A 21,135-nucleotide genomic window follows, 5' to 3' on the forward strand; every position below is an offset into this window, starting at 1 on the left:
AATTATACCATGGACCCTTTAAGATAACGGGTTGTCCACACCCTACTGCATATAGGTTTGTATATCCAGTGTCCAAAAAGCCATTTGGACTGAGAAATGTAACGGAGTTGAAAAAATATGTGGTAAAAGAATAAAGGTCAAGGAAGTGAGATTCCCATGTACACTATTGTCGAGTTTAAAAAAAATTATTGGGGGCTATGTATACGTGTATTTATAATTGGAGGATTATTTGTGTTACTGTGTATGTTGCGATGCCATTGTTGGTGATTACAAACTTCATTGTACTGTATGTATTTGCAATAAGGGAATCTGTTGTCCAATGGATTTGCACAACTGGTGTGGGTGTGATAGAAGCCTTGTTGAGTTATACGGGAACTGAAACCTACTGTACATATAGTCTATTTCTGTATAAATGTGTGGAGAATATAGGAGGGAGGAAATCTGCAAATAGTTTGTTACAAAAAAAAAATAGTTGAGATTTTATTAAAATTTCTAATGTATCTGTGGCACCTGGAGTTGATACTGGTGCGTGGGGGTAGGATTGTTGCTGGGACAGTCATGTAGGGCAGTCACTAAATAGGCAAATTGTAGAGGCATATGGGAAATAATTAACTTGCTTATTATAAGATGTTCATGAGGGAAGTGAGGGAAAGAACACTAATGGCTAAGTGGATGCTTGTAAAAGTTTATGACCTTGGTGAGTTTGTTTGCCATTTATGATTGAATGTAGATAGCCATGGAAATGTCATAAAAGAATGGGTTTCAAGATATTGCCAAATATTGTGTGAAAATTTATATAGGAATTCATAAAAAAAAATATTGAGTGTATTTATGTACAGTGATATAGCTGTATGGATGCTTTAAAAAAATATAAGAATCAGCATCTGGGAATAAATTCTCTTGATGCGGGGGGGGGGGGGGGGGGGGGTAGAAGTGTCGGAGGTCCTGATCTGGGAACATTTGAAGGGTGAAATAGAATATATTTAACTATGCCATGTTTGTGTTTGATTTGTGTGCATGTTTGTCATTTGTACAAACCTCAATAAGAACTGATCAGTGAAAACAGGATGTTCCAGGGAGGATTTGGATAGCCTGATTCCTGGGAAATGTGGGTCTGCATGTCTAGGCAAGATTTATGAGGATTTGATTAAATTTTGATAGGGTGGCTTGGCTAATGAGAGGAAGCACAGTGCTGCTGGCTGACAAGTTTGGAAAGACTGCATTCCAATGCATAAACCTGTGAACACAAGGATCTGGTTACAACAACTTCGTGCAACTTACAGAAACAACTGTGTAAAAAGTGGAAGTGTTAATGTGCAGTGAGTGTGCAACGTACATATAGACTAACATGGGCATTTATTTTGCCTGCCCAATCAGACTCAATAGGATACTATCTAATTGTATATTTGAGTTGGATACATTGTTGGATTATGTATATATGTTTTCTAATGACAGTACTTACACTGATTAATTCACCACTATAACACTGTTTTACATGTTTTGGTGCCATTACAGTTATAATTAAAATGTTTAATATATAAAGTAATATGGGTTCACTCCATTTGGTGCTACTTCATGTTGCCGTTACTAAGGTAATGTCTCCATGAAGTGGGGGTATGTAAGGTAACAGGGGATAATATGGAGCTCTTTCAAGTATGTAAGGTAACAGGGGATAATATGGCACTCTTTCGAGTAATTTAAAATTTAAAGCACAGCAGCAGAGATAATATGCTGGGCAAAATAGACCAGAAAATACTTGTTTTGTGTTTTGATGGACGTTGTAGTTCCGTTGGATAGTGTTTTGGTTTTCTTTTAACTGCAATGAATTATATAAGTGTGGTGATAATTTGTAAAATTATATAATGTATTTAGATTTAAGTATTTAAATATTATAAAATATTGTAAACGAATTGTGGCCATGTTTAGCGATTATTTTGACTACTGTGGTGTCATGTGACCCGACTCAGGACTGTGGATATGAGCAGGAAAATCGTGGTCTTTTGTCGTTGGCCGTTGTGGTAGTGAGTTTGGAGCGGCAAAGTGCCACGAGTGCAAGCATGGACGCCAGGGTATGCGAAGGAACAAAGTGAAAGTGTGTGGGTGTGAGACAAACAGTGTACGAATTGCACCGATTATTATTTGTGAACTTAAAAATGCATGGCCACAACATTAAATTGTTTCTTTTGAATAAGTAAGTTTCAATCTGAACATGTATAGTTCAATTCACTGCTCTTCAAAAGCCAGCCAATATCAGACTCAATAATAGGGGCGCAAATGCAACCATTTACTACCAACCCCCTTTACAGATGAGCCACGTGAAAAATAGGTAGTAAACGAGCCCGAGTTCGGTTGCAAGTGGAGAAATAGGGCAATGATTTGGTATAACTTCCACTTCCTTAATTTTGATTTGAACTGTAATTAAGTTATGCTATGGTGACTCTATTCTTTTTCCATGAAGTAATGATTAATAAATATATACTACTGCACATCTTGAGTTTTTGCTATTTTGCAAATGGAAAAGAGATCCAACTCTTTCAAGTTTAACCAGTTTCAGACAGTTATGAGTCAGAGTAATGTTTTGGTAGAGTAATATGTACTTGATTTTAAAATTTTTCGTGGTCCACACCTTTCGTACCATAGTCCATTTTAGTGCTAGTTATTGTAATGTTATGAGAACTGTGTAAGGTATTTATTTATGAAGTAATGACTATCATTTTTAGTGTGAAACATTTTTTCTTAGACTTAAGTTAGAATTAAAAATAAGTGTACTAAAGTAGAGCATTTTGTCTTGGTTTTTTCATGTACTGTGGCAGAGGAGAACCACCTGCAAGGGAAGTAAGAGCAGTGCATTTCCTTACTAACTGCCACTTGGACATTTGAAGGTGTGGACAACTAGGTGCAAAAATGTGTAACAGCTCGTTGAAAAAGAGTAAAAGTTCTTGTGAAAAATACTAATCATTGAGCAAGTGAAATTTTCTGTCTGAAAGTAAACTGCAATGCGCACTGTAATTTAGTTTTTTTTTTTTTTTTTTTTTTTGCAACCCATGAGGATTTATTTTGTTTAGCAAGACAGGACTTGTAACAAAGTGATATGTATCCTAAAATGGAATCTTTGCTTACCCAAAAATGACATCACTTATGATGAAGATATGTAATGCTTATTAAAAGTATAATTTGTGGTGTTTTCTGCAGATGTATAGTACATGGTATGTAAATATGTTATATGGGGATTTTCATATGGCCAGTTCATATAAGTTAGTATTTGAAAAACATATGTACTGTAGTTTTGATAAGATTTTGTATGTAATATTTTTTTGGGTGTAGATTGTTTAACCCACTTTCTGGGTCACTTGTGGTCATTGAATTACCCAGTCAGCTATTTGAAATATCTATCTGTCCAATCCAATGATGTGACGAAGCAAGCCGGGATTATTTTTCTTCCATTCTTGTTTTGCCATCTGCCTCCTTAAATTCGTTTTTTTCAGTTTTGAATTAATTACCATTAACATATGTGAGTATTCAGATTCAGATTATTTATTCACCATTGACCACCTGAGGTGGAATAGGCAATTTACATGGATATCATATAACATTTTCCTTGAATAGTACCTTAAAGCTAAATGAGCATTGCAAATAGTGCCCATAGATGATAACATACACCATAACATATGATAAATACATTCAGTGACATTATGTAATGAAATCCTTAAAAATTAATGTAAATTGATTTTTATATTCATAAATTCTGTTCTATTGTAAAAAGGACTGATTAGTAACCAGTTTAGTAGCTTGCTCCTGAAGCTACTTATGTGAGCCAACTGAGAAGAAAACGGAAGTTTATTAAATATTTATAGACTATTGATTAGATGGGAATTCCCTGTTCTTGTCAGCCTGTGCCTAGGTATGTCTAATTTTGTTTTGCCTCTGGTATTACGGTGGTGTATGTTTTCCCTCATTTCAAAATCTGCTATATTGTTTTTTGCATACAATACTGAGGCATATATACAAAGATTAATAATTGTTAATATTTTCAGCTGAATGAACAGTGGCCGGCAGTGCTCTGATCTACCAGAATTGTTCATTGCCTGTATCAATTTCTTATGAATTTTTAGAACTTCAGTGATGTGAAGAGAGTGTCCCCATATCAGCAGTCCATACTCCATACGTGAATGAAAGAGTCCAAAATAAATAACTCTTAAATATTCTTTTGTCACCAGGTTTCTCAGTTTCCCCATTAAATACATAACCCAAGACAATTTTGTGCAGGTATGGTTGATGTGTGTTTCCCATGTTAACTTATAGTCTACATGAATTCCTAAAATTTTAACTGTTTTCATCTCTACCTCTTTTGACAATCCTAGTATAATCTGTTGGTTTTTATCGGGATTGCAAAGCAGTGTATTTGATGAGAACCAATTCAGTGCTGCTTCCAGGCCATCTTGCATCATATCTTGCAGAACTGATATGTTCTCATGCTGAGCAAGCAAAGTTGTGTCATCAGCATAACAAATAACAGTATTGGGGATACAATGGGGTAAATCATTGACTGCAATTACAAAAAATAAGAGCCCAAGGACAGAACCTTGTGGGACTCCTGTCTTAACTTCTAGCAATTGTGAGTCTTTGTTTCTGACACAGGCAAACTGCTTCCTATTGTTTAGGTATGATTCAATTACTACCAATGCAGAGTCTTGTACACCATAGAATTTGAGTTTAGCAATATCATGAGAAATGCAGTCAAATGCCTTACTTAAATTACATAAAAAAGTGAGGCTTTATTTTTATTCTCGAAGGCTGTTTTTACTTTACTCACAATTGAAAGAACACCCAAATTGACCATTAGAGAGTAAGTTATGTGACTCAAAGTAGTAGTATAGTTGGTTATAAATAAGAGATTCAAATATTTTTGAGAAAATGGGAACCATTGAAACTGGTCGGTAATTTTTAAGATCATGTTTGTCTCCTTTTTTATACACTGGGATAACTTTCAATATTTTTGGAGTTGTAGGATAGACTCCAAACTCTAGACATCTATTAAACAGAAATGCCAATGGTTCACTAATTATATGCACTGTTTTTTTAATTATATAATTGGACAACCAAGAGTAGTCCATGCTCTTGGAGTATGAGAACTTTGTTACTACCTTTCAGTGGGTGCGATTGTCCTCCATTTAAAAATATTGTTTGCAGGTTGTTGTTGCTTAAGTAGGTCACTTGCATTAGTGTTTGTTGTTTCAATTTTGTTCCTAGTATCACTTACAGAGCCCATGAAAAAATGATTAACTTTATCCGGGTGAAGAGCTATGCTATGTTCATCATTCCTGCAATGCTCTTGCGCAACAACATTCCATGCACCTTTTCAGTTATTAGGAGCCCCTTCAATGTATCTTTCGTATGCTGTTCTTTTTGCCATTCTAAGCTTAGTTCTGTAGGTTCTCTTACATTCAAGATACGCTTTGTACAATTCATCTTTCTGCTCCATTCCATATTTAAGAGAATTTTTATGCATGTGGTACAATGATAACATATTTTCCCTCATATTGGTAATTTCATCTGTGTACCACTTAATGATTTTCTTTATAGGTTGGCTTTTATGATTGATTTTTATAAGAGGAGAACAAGAACACCAGAAATAAATTTTAACGAAGTTCTCAAAAGCAGTTTCACTTTTATTTATTCCCACTTGACAATTATATATACAGTCCCACTTAATAATCAGCATTCCCATAAAAGAGATAGATTGGCCCTCAGTTTTAAAGAATATAACACCAGATCTAATTCTGTGCTTAGTTTTATGTATGTAATTCATTTTCTAATTTATTTTGGCTATTCCTAGTTAATACTTTCATTATAGGGTGAAATCAGTAATTGCTTCATAACGTAAATTCTATTGTTGACATATAAACAAATATAAATTCTGTAATAATTATAAACATTTGGAAGACAAAACACTAGCATTCTTTAAGTATCTATTTGATTATTCAGAAACATGTTAGCAAAGCTAGCCCCTAATTAATTCCAAAGTAATTAACAGTTTTGTCAGAAGTATTGTTTGCATTACTATATATGTTAATTTCATCATTTAAAAAAATAATTCGGCCTAACCCTTGTAGTAGAAGAAACTGTTAAAAAGAACCAATTTTACGATGTATTCAGTTAATTTAATGAGTTAAGTTTTAATCGTAACTTCTGTAAATTTAACTTTGAACAATGTGTAAGTTCAGTAATTATTATTGTGAGGATATGTAAGGGCCCGTTTTTTGATCCTAAGACAAGTCAATCCATGGCTGAGTTTCAGGCAAGGAACTTGTGTTGGTTAGAATGACAACAATGCATCAACGTAACAGTGAAATAAGTGTTCCATCAACAGGTGGTGTGTTAAAACAATGACAGTGTCTGCTCCATAAGTACCTTTCTACTCTTCAAGAACTGTGAACTTTGTGGTTAAGTTTTTACTGTTTGTAGATGTTCAACAGGAAACTATTGTAGCAGTATGTGGATGTTCGCCCACTTATCAAAAGTTAAACAATTGTGTACCAGCCATAAAACTTTGTATTATTGGGTGGTTGTAAATAGTGAAAATAAGTAGCTGTTAAATAAAAATGTGTACCTGTCGGCTACATCATTTAAAGTAGACAATACCTCCTAATTTTTCAGCCAGTACATCAACACTGAGGGCGATCAATGAACAAATAAAGCAGTAGTTGACTTAGTGTGCATTTTGTACTTTTATTCAGTCTTGTGTAATTTGTTCATGTTTTTTTCACTTTTTCAGTAGTGTTTCTATTTTCGAAATTTATTTTCATTTTTTTACTTATTTTGCATGTTTCACTCACAAGGTTTTCAGGTGGGTGAAGATCTTTAAAGAGGGCCGGGACAGTGTTAAGGACGAGGACCGCTCGAGACGCCCATAACCAGCAAAACTGACGAAACATTGACCATGTGCCCGTTTTATCGAACACCGACTGTCGGATGAGTGTCAGGATGATAGCAAACGACCTCAGACTTGATAAAATGATAGTGCACAACATCATCACCAAAGAATTGTGGATGAGGAAGATCTGCAACAAAATGGTCAAAGATTTTGTCAGATGTACAAAAGCAAGCATGTGTGGACGCCTGCCAAGACAATCTCCAGATCCTTGAAGCTGATCCAGAACTTTTAGATAATGTTATCACCGGAGACGAAACCTGGGTGTTTCAGTACGACCTGGAGACAATGCACATGAGTGCCGAATAGCACACCCAAGCATCCCCACATCCAAAAAAGGTTCGCATGAGCAAATTGAAGATGAAAGTCATGCTGATTGTGTTTTTCGATGTCAGGTGCATGGTTCATCATGAGTTTGTGCCCCAAGGTGAAACTTCCAATGATACCTGATGACCTCAGAAGTTAAGTCCCACAGTGCTCAGAGCCATTTTAACCATTTGGTAGTTTTTATTGCAAAGTGCTCAAGAGACTGAAAACCAGGGTCCAAAACCAGAAGCCACCCATCACCAATGATTGGAAGCTGCATCATGACAACATGCCGAATCACACCTGCTTCATGGTGGCCAGCTACCTGGCTTAGAAATGGATTCCAATGATTCCCCAGCCCCCTTGCAGTCTCAGTGTTGCCCCGCCAGATTTTTTTTTTTTTTTTCCCCCAAACTAAAAACAGGAAGATTGGCTAAATACAGTTGCAGTAGTGTGTTTGTTGCTCTTAGAAGTAATTTATCTTGTAGCAAAATTGAAGCAGATAGTTCCTATGAGTTAGCATGAGAAGAGGTCATTCATGGCAAGCGGAATAAAATAATAAGGGGGTCCTTTTACTGACCTCCCAACTCAGATTATATAAATTCCTGATAGATTCAATGAGAACTTAAGTCTAATTTCAAACAGGTACCCAACTCATATAGTTGGTGGTGACTTCAATTTACTCTCCCTAATTTGACGATAACGCATGTTTAAAATCAGGAGGTGCACGTAAAACATCACCCAAAATTGTGCTAAACACATTCCCTGAAAATTATTTCGAGCAATTTGTTCATGAGCCCACTCCAACAGTAAGCGGTTGTGCAAACACACTTGACCTCTTAACAACAAATAATCCTAAGCTAATAACAAGCATCAGAATGGATACAGGGATTAGTGAACTCAGGGTTGTCATAGCTAGGCTTAATACGGTAACTCCCAAATCCCCCCCCCCCCCAAAAAAAAATGGCAAGTATATATATTCAAAAAAGCAGATAAAATTCGCTTGATGCCTTCCCAAGACACTTTCCACTCCTTGAAAATTAACAATGTGGCATGAATTCAAAGAAATAGTTCGACAGCAATTAACAGATTTATGTCAAATAAATTAACAAATGACGGAGCTGATCCACCATGGTACACATAACAGGTCCGAACACTGTTACAGAAACAACGAAAAAAGAATATCAAATTTAAATTAGTGGGGAATCCCCATGATTGGCGATCTTTTAAAGAAGGTCGAAATTTAGCATGGTCTTCAATGGGAGATTCTTGTAAGTTCCCACAACGAAACTTTGTCTCGAAGACTGGCAGAAAATCCAGAGAGATTCTGTAAAATACACAGTTAGACTGCTGTAAGATGGCAATGGAAATACTGTCAATGACAGTGCTGCTAAAGCAGACTTAAGCCCATTTTACACTAGACGCGCGACTCTCACAAGAAAGTCGTTGTCTACTGCAGAGCTCCATGCGACAGAACGTCCAACCACAACCAAGCGTTTATACAGAAGGTGTCTGTCACGTGGTCTGCTGTACATGTTTGTTGTGTTTGTTGTCAACTTCCAGTGCGTGAATCGACAACTTTAATTCACTTTCGGGTACTTTATGTCTTTTTCTAATGGCACTAAATTTATTTGCGCTCTAGACGGTCAATGTAAATGCTGCATTTAATTTTTTAACACAGTTAATATGAAACTGTAAGTCGCTCACATGTATAAGCACCCTTGTTATAAAAGCGTTTTAAATACTGTCAGAAGACGAGGCTCAGAAGAATGGAAGCAGATATGGCCTTGGTCTTATTACTGTAGCTGTGGTTTTCATCATAAAGAAAATATCGGAAGAAAGACGCACAAAAAATATGAGTAGAAGCTGCTGGGTTCGGCCGTGGCTTCAAAGAAGGGACTAGGAAAAGGATTGTTACTCCTTACTGATGAACGAGCTGAGGCTGGAGGGTCCACTACTGTTTAAAATTTTGTGGGAACGGATGCAACTTGTTTCGACAAGCTGTCATCCTTCATTGAGCCCAATATTCGCCTGAGAGAAGCAATTTCGCCAATCAGAAAGCAAGGCTTTAATTTCGTGTGTATATTTTTTCATACGATTGTTTGTTTAACTACACTAGCTGAAAATTGTTATATTTTATTCCTTTATAGGTTAACAGTTACATTGCGATTCCTGGCGACTGGCGAATCTTACAAGATCTTGTCGTTTCCACATTGCATTTCAGTTTCGAGTCTGTCTAAACGATAATAGATGTATAGTGTGAAATCCGTAACTCTTTGAGGGATACATGTTTGAAGTTACTTGCTTCCTGTATTACTGAACCAAAAAAAAGTGAGAACGTCCACTTCACTTCTACTTTCTTATGGGCTCCAAAGCTGAAGAGGAATGGCTGAGAATAGCAGGAGCTTTTGATAAATTGTGAAACAGAGATAAAACTTCAAATAATGCTTACGGTAAAGTGCAGACATTTCACGCATTAACTTTTGTGAGAGGAACAACATGCTGTTTTACATTTCGCTGAGCAGGAGCGAGTTACACAATCCACATAAAACTTCGCGCCGTTTGTCAGCTGTGCTCCTGACTTGGTCGTTTGCGCATGTGCGGAACACCTACATACGTGTGTGACTAGGACCTATCCTGTTCTGCGGTCTAGGGATCGTACACGTGAATCTCATGCAAGTGGCCTCGTCTTCACGGTACGCGCCGGCGGAAATGGTGCATCATGGGTATCCCGTGTAAAATAACTTTAAACACAGCCTTCCGAAAGTCCTTTGCCAAAGAAGACAAAGTAAATATTTCACAATTCGAATCAAGGACAGCTGCCAACATGAGTAGCTTAGAAGCAGATATCCTCATAGTAGTGAAGCAGCTTAAATCACTTAATAAAAGAAAGTCTTCTGGTCCAGATGGTGTACCAGTTAGATTCCTTTTAGACTAAGCTGATGCAGTAGCTCCATTCTTAACAATCATATACAACTGCTTGCTCGAGGAAAGATCCATACCCAAAGACGGGAAAGTTGCATAGATCACACCAATATTCAAGAAAGGCAGTAGGAGTAATACACTAAATTACAGGGCCATATCGTTAACATCGATATGCAGCAAGATTTTGAAACATGTACTAAGTTCGAACACCTTGAAGAAAACTGTCTATTGACAAATAGTCAACACTGATTTAGAAAACATCGTTCTTGTGAAAAACAACTAGCTCTTCTCTCACGGGAATTGTTGCTATTGACAAAGGATTTCAAATTTATTCTGTATTTCTGGATTCCCAGAAGGCTTTTGACACTGTACCTCACAAGCGGCTTGTAGTCAAATTGTGTGCTTATTTAATATCGTCTGCTGAGTGACTGAATTCGTGATTTTCTGTCAGAGAGGTAGTAACTGACAGAAAGTCATCAAGTAAAACAGAAGTGATTTCTAGCGTTCCCCAAGGTAGTGTTACAGGCCCTCAGCTGTTCCTTATCTATATAAACGATTTAAGAGAGAATCTGATCAGCCATCTTGTTAATAGATGGTGTTGTTGTTTATCATCTGGTAAAGTCATCAGAAGATAAAAACCAGTTGCAAAACGAATTATATAAGATATCTGCATGGTGCGAAAATTGGGAATTGACCCTGAATAATGAAATAATGAATATTAAAAGACTTGAGATCATCCACATGAGTGCTAAAAAGGAGTCTGTTAAACTTTGGGTACATGATAAATCAATCCAATCTAAAGGCCATAAATTGAACTAAATACCTAGGAATTAATATTACGAACAACTTTAAATTGGAAAGGACACACAGAAAACGTTGTGGGGAAGGCAAACCAAAGACAGTCTTTTATTTACAGGACACTTATAAGACACAACAGGTCTACTAAGGAGACTGTCTACTCTTCACTTGTCCATCCTCTTTTGGAGTACTGCTGTGTGGTGTGGGATCTTTATCAGATAGGATTACTGGGGAAGTTCAAAGAAGAGTAGTATGTTTTGTTACAAGGAAGAGTGTGCCACAGGCATTATACAGGAGTAGGGGTAACATCATTAAACAGAAGCGTTTCCCATTGCAGTGTGACCTTCCCATGAAATTTCAATCACCAACATTCTCCTCTGAATGCGAATATACTTTATCAAGCTGACCTACATAGGGAGAAGCGGTCACCGTAATAAAATAGGGGAAATCACAGTTTGCACTGAAAGATACAGGTGTTCGTTTTTCTGGCACACTGTTCAAGAGTGGAATAACAGAGAATTATTGTGAAGGTTGTTTAATAAACCCTATGCCATGCACTTATATGTGATTTGCAGAGCAGCCATGTAGATGTTTTAATGGGAAGGGTTACCTTTGGTGGTCATTATAGTGAAGAGGGTGCATCAGCATGAACATAGTTCAAGGATCTACAAGTGCTGTTATACAGGGGCCCACTGACAAGATCCAGGTTGCTGTAGTCAAATCCAGTAAGGACTTCTCAAACACAGCTAGCTATTTCTGTAGGGGAGGCAGAATTACCACAAACTGCAATGGATGCAGTGTGGTATAGCAGTCAACATCACTGGCTGGTGTGCTGTAGACCGCCAGTTCAAACATAACCTGGAGCAATTATTTATTATTCACTCTTTATCATTTCTGAAAATTTGTCAGAATTTGTTATGTTTAGTGATATTTGTATGTTCTGGAATTTTCGGTGTCTGAATAAACAGCAGCAGTCTTTGTCCTGGAGTTCAGTTCTGTTCTGACTGTACATCAGTGTTCATAATATCTGTACTTTCAGTGATAATTGTTGTACTTCATTAACGACCCTACTTTCAGATTTGGACTTGAGTTGGGTTACAATGTGATGATATTTTTCACTGAGAATGTGTGGGTCTACTGACTCATTCCACATCATAGAGAGCTGGCCAAAGGTTATTGTATGAATACTTGTTCTATAGAGCATGAACACACAATTTTGTAATGATTTGGAATGTATCAGTTTAACATAAGTTGTCTTCACATGATAAAAATTCATCTTTTGAGTAGAAGGAGTTGTCATTCAGAAATTATTTTAATTAGTCTTTAAATACCGGTTGGCTATCTGTCAGACATTTAATGGTATTTGGCAAATGACCAAAGATTTTTGTGGCAGCATAATTCACTCCTTTCTGTGCCAGAGTCAGATTTCACTCAGAATAGTGAAGATCATCCTTTCTTCCAGTGTTTTAGTTATGCACTTTGCTATTATTTTTGAAATGGGATGGGTTATTGATAACGGTGGGTGGCGAACAGTGAAGTGTTGCAGTTTAGATGTTGGGCAGGAGAGAAGGCAAGAAGAGAAGGTGCAGAGTGGGGGGGGGGGGGGGAGTTGCGGAAAGGAGAGAAATAAAAATAAATTAAAAGACTGGATGTGGCGGTGAAATGATGGCTGTATAGTGACCCTCGGCATCTTCTCTCCTGCCCTACATCTAAACTGCAACACTTCACTGTTCGCCACTCCCACCATACTATCCTTCCCCCTCCATGCCCCAGCCTCGTCCTCACTCCCACACAGTCGCCACTCCTGTAGTGGCGTGGCAAGACAGCCAAGCCACTCGGAGGTAGCCGAAAGGCACGCGTTAAGCTCACGCAGATTGGCGTGAGGTCTGGAACAAGGTAAAGTAATTATCCTATAAAGAAAAGAACGTAGTTCTTGGAATACTTAACTTTAATCCACAATTGGAGAACATCGCTCTTGATGATACATGCTTCACAAAATAAATATCAATTGAATACGGCGCCTTGCTAGGTCGTAGCAATTGACGTAGCTGAAGGCTATGCTAACTATCGTCTCGGCAAATGAGAGCGTATTTGTCAGTGAACCTTTCCTAGCAAAGTCGGCTGTACAACTGGGTCGAGTGCTAGGACGTCTCTCTAGACCTGCCGTGTGGTGGCGCTCGGTCTGCAATCACTGACAGTGGCGACACACGGGTCCGACGTATACTAACGGACCGTGGCCGATTTAAAGGCTACCATCTAGCAAGTGTGGTGTCTGGCGGTGACACCACAACTCCCATCACGCACTGGTGCTGCTGCTCGCAGTGTGGTTTCAGCTCTCTGAGAATGCAGACGTGTGTGCGAGTTGTGTGTGTGTGTGTGTGTGTGTGTGTGTGTGTGTGTGTGTGTGTGTACTGCTGACAATTGCCGAAAGCTATAATTGTGTGAATATTTATTTATTTTTATTTTTTGTTGTGCCTATCACGACTCAGCATCTCCGCTATACGGTGAGTGGCAACTTTCCTTCTCTGGTAACTGAATATAAGTATTACGAAGGTACTGTGGATATCCTGCATTCCTTAAATAAATGTCTGCAAGGTCAGCTTGGGTGGGCTCCAGCTATTATTCTGATTACACACTTCTGTGCAATGAGTACTTTTTCTCGTGATGGTGAATTACCCCAAAATATGACGCCACATGAGAGCAGTGAATGAAAATAGCCATATCAGGCTGTATTACTGATATATTTATGAGTAATATATGCAATAACCCTAGTAGCATAAGCAGCTGGAGCTAAATGTTTCAGCATATCAATGATGCGTTTATTCTAATTCAATTTCTCATCGATGCACACACCCAGAAATTTTGAGTATTCTGTCTTAGCAACTGACTTCTGTTCAGAGTCTATATTTATCAATGGTGTTATGTCATTTCCTGTACAGAACTGTATATACTGTGTTTTCTCAAAATTTAGTGAGAGTCCATTTGCAGAGGAACACTTAATAATTTTCTGAAATATGTTGTTTATAATTTCCTCAACTACTTGCTGTTTGTTGGATGTGATTATTATATTTGTATCATCTGCAAAAAGAACTAGCTTTGCTTCTTCATGAATATAGTAGAGTGTCATGTTACTATTAATATATATTAAGAACAATAAGGGATCCAAGACTGAAATCTCTTGATACCTCCCCAGTTAGAGAACTCTACTGAGTTTTGCAAACTATCTGTACTGTTAATTTCAAACTTCTGCATTCTTCCATTTAAATATGAATTAAACCATTTGTCCACTGTCTCACTCATACTACAATACCTAAGCATATCTAGAAGAATTTCATGATTCACAGTGTCAAAAGCTTTTGAGAGCTCACAAAAAATCCCAATGGCTGCTGTTCGGTTATGCAGAGTATTTAATATCTGATCAAATACAATACATTTTTACAAATATGTGAAGCTACTCTTGAATACATTACTTTTCCAGGAATTTTGGATAAAGCTGTCAGAAGTGAGACTGGGCAGTAGTCCTTAGCAATTTTTAATTCAGTGGTATAACAGTAGCAGATTTCACTCAATCCAGAAAAATACCTTGTTTCAGTGAGCTACTACATTTGTAGCTCAGAACCCCATTTATCAATTAAGGACAATTTTGTAGTACTCTTTTGGAAATCCCATCAATCCCATGCAAACTTTTACCTTTGTGTGGATTTATTATTTTCCTAATTTCAGTAGGAGTTGTGGGTTGAATTTCAGTTTCATCAAATTGCATAGGTATTGCCTCTTCCATATAGAGCCTTGCATTTTATAATGAGCAGCTGGATCCCATTTTCTCTAAAACATTTAAAAACTGTTTATTAAAAATATTTCTTACTTCTGACATTTTGTTAACAAACTTTTCATTGAGTTTGATAGAAACACAATCTCCCTGTGCTCTTGGTTGTCCTGTTTCCCTTTTAACAGTATTCCAAAATGTTTTAATTTTATTATCAGAGGTGTTAACCTTAGACATAATGCACAAACTTCTGGACTTTTCAATAAATTTAGTAATACAGTGCTGTCGCTTTTACAATGTTTGACTGTTTCTGGATCATTACTCCTTCTAGCTATAAGATATATTTCCCTTTTCTGTTTACAAGGTATTTTTAATCCATTAGTAAGCTATGGCAATCCATTAGTAAGCTATGGCGTTTTTAGATTGGTTCTTACAAAAATGTTTCACAGTTTTCTTAGGGCAACTGTTTTCAAATATACTCACAAAGGAATCATGAAATACGTTAAATTTTAAATTAGCATCAGGTTTCTTCTACAACTCATCCCAGTCTAACTGTTGCAAGTTTTCCTTAAAATTGGCCATCGATGAATCATTAATTGAATGCACTATTTCAGAGGTTCAAATGGCTCGGAGCACTATGGAACTTAACATCTGAGGTCATCAGTCCCCTAGAACTTAGAAAGACTTAAACCTAACTAACCTAAGGGCATCAGACACATCCATGCCCGAGGCAGGATTCGAATCTGCGACTGTAGCGGTGCATCACGATCAGAAAGAAAAAAAGTTTTTATTTGATTAAATTTACCTGGTCTTTAAAAACATTATCTATCAGTGTGCTGCTTTCCTGTACTACCTGAGTAGGAAAATAACTGGTGCCAAATTGAAAGAACCAAGTAATATTTCAGGGTCATACTTTCTATCAGACTCTTTCAGAAAATCGATATTGAAGGCCACACAAACAATGCTTCCCTTTGCCTGACAGCTAGCGCAACAAAGAATCCAAGTTATCCAGAAATAGCTGAAACTTTCTGTTATATTACTGATATTTTTTTAAGAAATAATATGGTATTATAAAACTCTTTATTCCTTCTACTGGTGGCAAAACTCCTGAAATAGTTGAATAGTGCATAGAAAATTTTATCTTGTTAATAATGAAATTACATTCCACCATCCATCATCTGATTCCCCTCAGGCTGACGAGAACATTGAGCAACAGCATTGCTAATAGGTCAGTGACTGATCTCAAAATTATGCAGATTGCTTAATTATATTGCCCAGATACTGGTAGAAAGGATTGGTAAAAGAGATCTCAGGCATGCTGAAATGAGAGTTTGATAAAGTAAATGCCAAATTTAGTACTAGTAGCGTTCAGCTGTGCACCAAACAACTTGTTGGCAACTCTGCTTCACTGCACCCTGAAAAGGTTCTAAAATACAACATAATCAATTGAAAGGTGATAGTAATGGAAGAGGAAAATAGGTTTCTTGTTTCAGACATGGCTATTATAATTAAAGTAACATAATTACTTAATCAAGTGTTACAGACATGAGGGCCACATTTACATTATAGTCCAAAACAAATCACAGTGACTGCTTTCAACTTGCTTTACAGAGCATAAATTTTCTATATATAAACATTGCTATGGAACATTCTTTGTCGGTACAGTGAAAAAATATATCCCATTTATTAAATCCTTACTTCACAGATTTATTTACAAGAGAAACTCTGTTTTTAATATGTTTTAGGAGTAATTAAATGTTTGGACCCCCCCCATGAACCATGGACCTTGCCGTTGGTGGGGAGGCTTGCGAGCCTCAGCGATACAGATGGCCGTACCGTAGGTGCAACCACAACGGAGGGGTATCTGTTGAGAGGCCAGACAAACATGTGGTTCCTGAAGAGGGGCAGCAGCCTTTTCAGTAGTTGCAGGGGCAACAGTCTGGATGATTGACTGATCTGGCCTTGTAACATTAACCAAGACGGCCTTGCTGTGCTGGTACTGCGAATGGCTGAAAGCAAGGGGAAACTACAGCCATATTTTTTCCTGTGGACATGCAGCTTTACTATATGATTAAATGATGATGGTGTCCACTTGGGTAAAATATTCCGGAGGTGAAATAGCCCCCCATTCGGATCTCCGGGCGGGGACTACTCAAGAGGACGTCGTTATCAGGAGAAAGAAAACTGGCGTTCTACGGATCGGAGCGTGGAATGTCAGATCGCTTAATCGGGCAGGTAGGTTAGAAAATTTAAAAAGGGAAATGGATAGGTTAAAGTTAGATATAGTGGGAATTAGTGAAGTTCGGTGGCAGGAGGAACAAGACTTTTGGTCAGGTGATTACAGGGTTATAAATACAAAATCAAATAGGGGTAATGCAGGAGTAGGTTTAATAATGAATAAAAAAATAGGAGTGCGGTTTAGCTACTACAAACAGCATAGTGAACGCATTAATGTGGCCAAGATAGACACAAAGCCCATGCCTACTACAGTAGTACAAGTTTATATGCCAACTAGCTCTGCAGATGATGAAGAAATAAATGAAATGTATGACGAGACAAATGAAATTATTCAGGTAGTGAAGGGAGACGAAAATTTAATAGTCATGGGTGACTGGAATTCGTCAGTAGGAAAAGGGAGAGAAGGAAACATAGTAGGTGAATATGGATTGGGGGGAAGAAATGAAAGAGGAAGCCGCCTTGTAGAATTTTGCACAGAGCGTAACTTAATCATAACTAACACTTGGGTCAAGAATCATAAAAGAAGGTTATATACCTGGAAGAATCCTGGAAATACTAAAAGGTATCAGATAGATTATATAATGGTAAGACAGAGATTTAGGAACCAGGTTTTAAATTGTAAGACATTTCCAGGGGCGGATGTGGATTCTGACCACAAACTATTGGTTATGAACTGCAGATTGAAACTGAAGAAACCGGAAAAAGCTGGGAATTTAAGGAGATGGGACCTGGATAAACTGAAAGAACCAGAGGTTGTAGAGAGTTTCAGGGAGAGCATAAGGGAACAATTGACAGGAATGGGGGAAAGAAATACAGTAGAAGAAGAATGGGTAGCTCTGAGGGATGAAGTAGTGAAGGTAGCAGACGATCAAGTAGGTAAAAAGACGAGGGCTAGTAGAAATCCTTGGGTAACAGAAGAAATATTTAATTTAATTGATGAAAGAAGAAAATATAAAAATGCAGTAAATGAAGCAGGCAAAAAGGAATACAAACGTCTCAAAAATGAGATCGACAGGAAGTGCAAAATGGCTAAGCAGGGATGGCTAGAGGACAAATGTAAGGATGTAGAGGATTGTCTCACTAGGGGTAAGATAGATACTGCCTACAGGAAAATTAAAGAGACCTTTGGAGAGAAGAGAACCACTTGTATGAATATCAAGAGCTCAGATGGCAACCCAGTTCTAAGCAAAGAAGGGAAGGCAGAAAGGTGGAACGAGTATATAGAGGGTTTATACAAGGGCAATGTACTTGAGGACAATATTATGGAAATGGAAGAGGATGTAGATGAAGACAAAATGGGAGATAAGATACTGCGTGAAGAGTTTGACAGAGCACTGAAAGACCTGAGTCGAAACAAGGCCCCGGGAGTAGACAACATTCCATTAGAACTACTGATGGCCTTGGGAGAGCCAGTCCTGACAAAACTCTACCATATGGTGGGCAAGATGTATGAGACAGGCGAAATACCCTCAGACATCAAGAACAATATAATAATTGCAATCCCAAAGAAAGCAGGTGTCGACAGATGTGAAAATTACCGAACTATCAGTTTAATAAGTCACAGCTGCAAAATACTAACGCGAATTCTTTACAGACAAATGGAAAAACTGGTAGAAGCGGACCTCGGGGAAGATCAGTTTGGATTCCATAGAAGTGTTGGAACACGTGAGGCAATACCAACCTTACGACTTATCTTAGAAGAAAGATTAAGAAAAGGCTAACCTACGTTTCTAGCATTTGTAGACTTAGAGAAAGCTTTTGACAATGTTAACTGGAATACTCTCTTTCAAATTCTAAAGGTGGCAGGGGTAAAATACAGGGAGCGAAAGGCTATTTACAATTTGTACAGAAACCAGATGGCAGTTATAAGAGTCGAGGGGTATGAAAGGGAAGCAGTGGTTGGGAAAGGAGTGAGACAGGGTTGTAGCCTCTCCCCGATGTTATTCAATCTGTATATTGAGCAAGCAGTAAAGGAAACAAAAGAAAAATTCGGAGTAGGTATTAAAATTCATGGAGAAGAAGTAAAAACTTTGAGGTTCGCCGATGACATTGTAATTCTGTCAGAGACAGCAAAGGACTTGGAAGAGCTGTTGAACAGAATGGACAGTGTCTTGAAAGGAGGATATAAGATGAACATCAACAAAAGCAAAACGAGGATAATGGAATGTAGTCAAATTAAATTGGGTGATGCTGAGGGAATTAGATTAGGAAATGAGACACTTAAAGTAGTAAAGGAGTTTTGCTATTTAGGGAGTAAAATAACTGATGATGGTCGAAGTAGAGAGGATATAAAATGTAGACTGGCAATGGCAAGGAAATCGTTTCTGAAGAAGATAAATTTGTTAACATCAAGTATAGATTTAAGTGTCAGGAAGTCGTTTCTGAAAGTATTTGTATGGAGTGTAGCCATGTATGGAAGTGAAACATGGACGATAACTGGTTTGGACAAGAAGAGAATAGAAGCTTTCGAAATGTGGTGCTACAGAAGAATGCTGGGTAGATCACGTAACTAATGAGGAGGTATTGAATAGGATTTGGGAGAAGAGAGAAGAGAAGAGACGTTTGTGGAACAACTTGACTAGAAGAAGGGATCGGTTGGTAGGACATGTTTTGAGGCATCAAGGAATCACAAATTTAGCATTGGAGGGCAGCGTGGAGGGTAAAAATCGTAGAGGGAGACCAAGAGATGAGTACACTAAGCAGATTCAGAAGGATGTAGGTTGCAGTAAGTACTGGGAGATGAAGAAGCTTGCACAGGATAGAGTAGCATGGAGAGCTGCATCAAACCAGTCTCAGGACTGAAGACCACAACAACAACAACAACAACAGCAACAAATGTTTGGAGCATATTCTATTAAATATTCAGAAAGCAACATTTCATTTCCCAATGGGAGCCTATACATAGCTGCAATTATAAAAGTACCATTATTTAGTTTAAACTCACAGGCACATGCTTCTGTATATTGCTCCACAGAAAATTCTTTTAGTTTCTACATTTTCACACTATGATAAATTTTAACATATATGGCAACTCCTCCTCTCTCCATAGCTTCTCTGCTGACATGTGCTGAAAGTTTGTATCCACTTACATTTACCTTTTCAACACTTGTGACTAAATTATGTTCTCACAGGCATAGTATATCTATTCCACCCTCAGTTTCTAAATCTTTTAAACAAACAGGAAGCTCATCTACTTTGTCTTTTAATCCCTTGATATTCTGATGCAATATACTATCATTATTTTTCACTGTACTTCTATGAGGCTCTTGCGATATTTTAACATCTCTAGTACCAGCCTGCCTGACCTTCTCATTAAGCTTAATTTCAATCAATGTTGAATTGTTGGACACAGACTGTAGCGTAAAAAAGAGGTACTCCGATGAGTTTCAGTGCTCTCCCCCCCCCCCCCCCCCCCCCCTGAAAGATTTTGCTATCACCACAGCCAATTTACTCTCTCTAATCAACAAGAACCAAACCTATGCCTGACAAAGTAGCCTCTCGCAGCAGTTGATCAAACTCTATATTGACCCTCCTCACAGAGCTGCTCGGTTGAGCATATCATACTACATGAAAGGAGGAACCAAGCCAACATTTGTATTGTTTGGTGCAGATGCTATTATTACCAAGTCTGATTTAATACTGTAGCCGTGATCCCTATCAGCACGATTTCCTGCTCCATCTGCTATCACAATATTATCCTGTTTTGTAAAACCCTTAAACAATGATTCTACATCCTCTATCACTTGGCTAAGACATGCATTGGGCTTGAAAAAATTTGTGACCTGGTGCCCGTTACCTAATTTTTCCTGCAAGACCTGGCCCAGACCTCTTCCATGGCTCCTACCTAACAACAGAACTTTTCTCCAACCTTCTACTTATTTTTGAGACATTTAGTGTCTTGATGGAAGTCTGTGGAGTATTGACTACACTTACATCTGCCTGAGCCTCTTCCTTAGTTAACTGAAGTAGCAAGGCAAACCTGTTGTTTGTGCCAATGCCAATGATGAACTCTCAGATACTGTTCTCTTTCTGCGGCTACTGTTACTTGCTATCCCTCCCCACTTGTCTTCACCCTTCCTGCCCCTTAAGCTCATCAGTTCCTCCTTATCACTATCCAGTTCAGCTTTAAGGGCTCTAATCGTCCCTTCCTGTTCAGCTAGGAAAATAGTCA

The sequence above is a fragment of the Schistocerca americana genome, chromosome 2 (genome assembly GCF_021461395.2).
Source record: "Schistocerca americana isolate TAMUIC-IGC-003095 chromosome 2, iqSchAmer2.1, whole genome shotgun sequence".
NCBI classification, from domain to species: Eukaryota; Metazoa; Arthropoda; class Insecta; order Orthoptera; family Acrididae; genus Schistocerca; species Schistocerca americana.